Genomic DNA, 6,287 nt, shown 5'->3' with positions numbered 1-6,287 from the left:
AGTTGTACATCCAGCCCATTTTTTTTTAAAACCTGGGGCTTAAATTATAGACTAGTGCTCCCTTAGTTTTCAATTCACTAAGGGGCCGTTTGGTTCGCAAAGGGGAAAGAGAATGACTAGAAGAAAGGGAAAGAGGGAGAATGGAATACAACTCTCTCATTTATCATAGGTTATTTGTTTTATTTCAAAAGAATGGAATCAATTTTGAAGTACCACCTATATATACAGCTAATAGCCAACACCATCCCCCCTTACCTCCAGCGGTGCCGAGCTCCCCTACTCCCCTTCATCGGCCTCCATTGTACCCCTCCTTGCCGGCGACCTACTCCCCTTCTTCTGCAACAACGCCGCCTGTAACGCCCCGACTTTTAACTGGCGTTACCGGACCGTACTTAATCCGTCATTCGCAGCGAAAATTAATTAGTCATAGCTAAACCATTCTTTACTCATCATACACAGCGGAATCAATCATATAGATAATCTCATAATCACCTGTGGGTTATGGCCCACAAATAAACATACTCCTTAATTAGAAAACTCAATAATTAATACAACTCCAATCTTCCTTACAGCAATAAAATAACAGATCTGTCTCAGCTCTCGATGATTCATAATTCATAAGCTCTGATTCCGTAATCCCTCAACTATGTAAACTCCTTTAATCCTTTTGCCTTTGATATTAGCTTCGTCATCATTATCCCTGTAATTATCCATAAAAATAGAAAACATAGAAAACACAGGAAAAAAAATCTAAAAATGAGTGGAAAACTCAGTAACATTACTCTAGCTTGTAAAATCGTTTTTCTTTCAAAATCATTTGAGCATATATCATACATACATAGTTGTTCAGAAATAATCTAACATCATTATTTTTAAAAGTTGAATCGGCAAGGATCATTCCTTTTACATAAGATCATAGGTAAGCACAGGTTTTGGACATAACATAACTTTCATTCGTGTGGGATTAATTCCCCATTTCATTAACATACTTTCCTCCACCTATAACTCACTTATTTTCTATGTTCAGTTCATTTTCCATCGTCGACAAATGTAACCTCGTATCATATTAAATCATTTCTGAACAACTTTATACCTCATATAATATATAAATTCATAGCACATAAGCACAATTCATAATCATTCATTCGTAACACTTAATTGAATAAAATAATCACTAGCGTTAAACATTTAACAGGGGCATAACATAACAGATCACGTCCACATATCTTATAGATTAATAAAATAACTAGAAATACCTGTTATTCATAGCATTCTTATCACCTTGTATGATGGTAAGACAGCTTTATGAACGATCGTACATATCAGTATATCGTAAAACTCATTAATAGAGTATCCTTGTGAGTTCTCATAAGTCCTTTAACAAAATTCAGATATTCGTAATCTTTTTGGTGGACATGCTAGTCGCTGGACAGTATGACATGGCGGAACGTCTTCCGCGATGGGCCGGTGCCCATAACATAGAGCTGGTGCTCGACATAGTTGGGCAGGTGCCCCATGGGTACATGCATTGCATGACCGAAACATAACATATACTGCCAGACGGACTAGGTCTTTCACTTTCATTTATTAAGTTCTGTATCTTTTAATAAGTTATTCGTAGTTTATTAACATACTTTTGAGAGTTCCACAAATTGAGAAAACATTGTATACATATAAAATCATTCATATAAATCATAAGACTAAAATACATCAATGAACATGTTGATCATCTCGCAAGTCATTTATACCAGAATATAAAAGATCATGTCATGTCATTTGCACATACCACGCTTTTAAATCATAACATGCCAAACATACCATACATGCATACGTATGATACAATAACATGTCATTAAAATTACACACGTGCACTCATAATAACTAGATATAATTGTCACACATACAGGTCTAAACACATGCAGTAGCTAAACATAATAATTACAGATACGGAACTGAACACAATTGCAAAACATAATGGTTACACACACAGGGCTAGACATAATTGCTAGACATAATGATTACCTCATTTGATCATCTTTAATCATCTCACTTAGCTTATTCTCCCATAATTTTTATCCGAGCTCTTAACCTCCATCATTAGATTCTCATTGCTATGACTCATTCGATCATACCCAGTAATAATAAATATTCATTAGTAACCTCTCAATTCAAAACCTTTGACAGAACCAATATAAACTTATCTTTATAGAATAAAACAAGTATTACATTACTAGAGTAAAACAAACACTACTATGAAAATAGGTACTACTAGTCTACTACTATTCATATTACTAGTAGAGAAATAGATTAAAATCATATATACTACTACTATTCATATTAGTAGAGTAAAAGGATTCAAAACTCAAATCTCTTTAATAATTTAAGTATGAAAGCAATAACAAGACTCATTTTAGAGAATTTATCATACGAAATACAGTAAAATAATTTCTTATGTCAAGTGATTATTTTAGATAATAAACAAGTATAAAATAGCATAACATAGGTACTACTCCTGTTATTATTATCAAGGAAAAATAATAGTGAAATCCAAAGTATGAAATCATTCTCATAAGAGTCATATCTAAAATTAAAAGTAACAAAGTAAACTTACTTTGGTGATATTGAAAAGAAGTAGGTTCAATTCAAGAACTTGGTTTTAAAAGACCACTTGTGTCTCGGTAAGAACAGAACATATATATCACGAACATGGAGAAAGAAGAAGAGTGGGCTACAATCAGAGGCCGCGTCGGGGTGACTTGTCAACGGCAAGGGAGGGGTGGCACCGCCTTGAACAAGTACGTAAGGGGTGGCGGTGGTTGTGATAAAGCTATTAGTGATATTTCTTAATTTAGCCGTCGAACTTTTTGGCTATTCTTATACTTGCTGCTAGGAAGAAAGAAAGGATAATGACCAAGTTTGCTAAAGATAATCATAAGTTTTTAAGCAACAAATAGCAAGAAAGCAAAACTAGACTAAGCTAGTTCATTGCTTAGCCGTGAAGAATGGAAGTAAAATGAAGAGGCAAGCTTTGTCTTTTGCGAGCAAGGACATAATGGTCATTTCACTATCTCGGGTAAAAATAAAGATCCGATGCAAACTTTCAATATTTGACAAAACATAAAAATATGACTTATTAACCCGAAATGCATTTTAAAATAATTACTTTGCTTCGTATAATTAGGTTCTGAAATAATATAATCATAAAATAAGATTAAGAATAAAATAGTCATACTGGGTAAAATATAAATTAAACTTTAATTAGGCTAATAAAATAAAATTAGAGTATAATAAATCAAGTTTTAAAATCTCGGGTATGACACCGCCCCTCCCTCGTCTACCATCGCATCGACTCCGTTGTTATATGTCAATGTCCTCCCTCTTCTCTTTCTTTTTTAAGTAAAATCTTTTTGTAGATCTAGTAGGTTGTTTGTTAATAGAGTGTTATGTGTTGTTTTTTTTTTTTTTTTTTTTTTTTTTTTTTGAGATTGTTAGGGTTTTTTTGGTGGTTTTCTTGGTGGTTGTGGTGATTTCGTGGGTACTGGATGGTGAACGTGGTGGGTGAGGGTTGTTTCGAGTGGATTTGGGTAGATTGGGGGAAGATGGTTTGTTTTTCGGTGCATTTGGGTGGTTTCGGTGGTGGTTGGGTGGTTTTGGGTAATTTCGGTGGTGGCTGTGCGGTGGCGTTAGTGTGTCGGTGGTTCTGGTGGTGGTTGGGATTGGGCGGTGGTGTCAATGGGCAGTTGGTGTTTCAAAGGTGGTCAAGGTAGTTAAAAAGTTAGTCAAGGTAATTGGATGAAGAAAAGTTTGGAGGTAGGGTGAGTCCCTTAGGGGGGGGGGGAGGTGAGGAATGGTGATAGGCGGTCGCACACCTAACAAAAATAATACCTAACTAAACCTCCTAATATGTAGTAAGATAAGTCAGGGTTGATCCCATAGAGAAGGTAGTATCGATATTGGGTTGCTATGAATAATAACTAGTCGAGTCAATCAAAACAGGGTCAAAATTATTATACTACTAAAGCAAGAAAATCAATAATAAAAATATCTAGAACTAAGTATCACCACTAGCATAATCAATACAAGACAAATTCTTACCCCAATCAATCAATTATATGTTCACAAGGAAAGGTACGCCCTATAAAATACCAAAGATCTCTCCCGAGTTGTCAATGACTTCCCTAATTAACAATCAAACCTACTTTCGTGAATCATGCAAATTAAAGACATTAAGTCCGGCACCCTAACTTCCCAATAATCCGTTCTACCTACTTCCGTGGATAATTTCATACCCTTAATTAATCTATTCAAATCCATCAAAACTGTAATACACCGTATTTTTATACGTATTTTCCTAATTAATTAATTAATTATTATTTTCTAAAAAGGGTATTTTAGTAATTCAACTTGCTATTTAAATCTTGGAGCCAAAATGATATTTGAATTTTGGCGCCAAAAGTATTTTAAAAACAAATTATTATTTTGGATAAGATTTATTATACATTTATCCTATTTTAAAAACCGGATTATTTACATATTTCGGATATTTTAATTAAAGCAAAATAATTTTTTTAATTAATTAATTATTATGGCCGAAATTACCTAATAACTAGCTAGGATTTTCGGATTTTCCATGTATGGAAAATCTGATTTTTCTTGGTTATTTATTGGTAAATAATTGGTATTTAATTAATTAATTATTTAATTATTATTCTATATTAATTATACAATTATTTTATTCCTTAAAAACCGAGCAAAATATTCCTAAATATATCTAGAGGAATCCGAAAATTAGAGCTATGGTAAGCTCTATATTTTCGGCCCTCATGAAATATTTTGGGGGAATTTAATTGGTAAAATTATATTTTTAATTATCTTCCAAAATCTCCTATTTTTTATAATTCTAATTATCCATCTTTTTAATATCCAATCATCATATTTTCTTGCCATTCATTCTTCTTAATTATTCCCCAAGTAATTCCAATTTCCTTAATATTTTTCATGACATACATACCTTCCATATTCAATTATACACAATCTCTTTAATATCAAAACTTTCCTTAATTCTTTTATTCACTTCTCCAAGTAATCCCTTAAACCCTACTTGCCATAATTCTTCCCACATTCTCTTGCTATAATTCTTGCATGAGCTAGCCTATAAATACCCCTCCATACCTCTCACATTCTTCACACCAATTCTCATCTCCTCTTTTTACACAAATCATCCCGTTTATCTTTGAAGCCAATTTTCGGGCACTTCTGGTCAATTTTTGGGGTACTGTTGTTTCACAGAAGATTGTTCCTCTAGAAAAATCCTTGAGGTTAGGCTCAAGAATCACCCAATTCGAAGTTATATCAAAGGAGTTATAGCCTCTGCAAGTTCTGCCTATTCTTTCCAACGAAAATCCAATTCTTCTCTTTTCCTTGGTTTTTTATCTTTTTTTCTTCTCTTCTCTTCTCTTATTCAATTATTATTATTATTATTATTATGGGGGATTTATAAAAATTATTATGAGTAGTTTTAATTATATAAAATTAGATTTTTAATGATGTTTATGAAAATTAATTTAAAAGGTTCATGTACATATAGTTGGGGGGTTTTTAATTTCATTGTTGTGATTATTTGTTAACCTTATATTAATTAAGGTTATATTTATTTGTAGGGTGTTTTTGATCAAGCTACTTGAGAGTTCTTTTGAAGTGTTTTTGGCTAAACGAGGATTAAGGTACGTTAGGTAGTTAGATACCTTGAAAAAAAAAGATTGATTTGAATGAACATGTTTGAATGATTTTATGGTGATTGAATTAAATTGACTTGAATTGTGGTTTATGAAATAAAAGTATGTTTAAAATATTGGTTTTAATAATTAAATTGGAGTGTTGATTTTTATAACATGTTTTGATTAATTAATTTATTATTCATGTTTAAAAAAGATTGGTTTTGAAAGCATGTTGGATTTATAAAAAAAAAAGGGTTTGGATTATTATTATTCACTAGGCGAAAAACCTAATTGGCCACCGGTTCAAAACCCCCCTTTGCCACCGGTTTTAAAACGGTGGCCAGTGGGGGGGTGGCAAATCCTAGAACAAAAGGCCACCGGTTCAAAACCGGTGGCAAAATTAAGTATTGCCACCGGTTAACCGGTGGCAAAAACAGTTGGCGCTTTAATTTTTTTTTTTGTATTAAAGATAAATGCCACCGGTTAACCGGTGGCAATGTACCTGTTTTTTTTTTTTTTTTTTTTGCCTTTTTCAAAAAGAAATATAATAATAGAATAATTAAATCAAAA

Source organism: Chenopodium album, chromosome 16, assembly GCF_948465745.1.
Source record: "Chenopodium album chromosome 16, dcCheAlbu1.1, whole genome shotgun sequence".
In the NCBI taxonomy this organism is placed as follows: Eukaryota; Viridiplantae; Streptophyta; class Magnoliopsida; order Caryophyllales; family Amaranthaceae; genus Chenopodium; species Chenopodium album.
The sequence above is the reverse complement of the archived record's forward strand: the minus strand, read 5'-3'. Positions refer to the sequence as shown.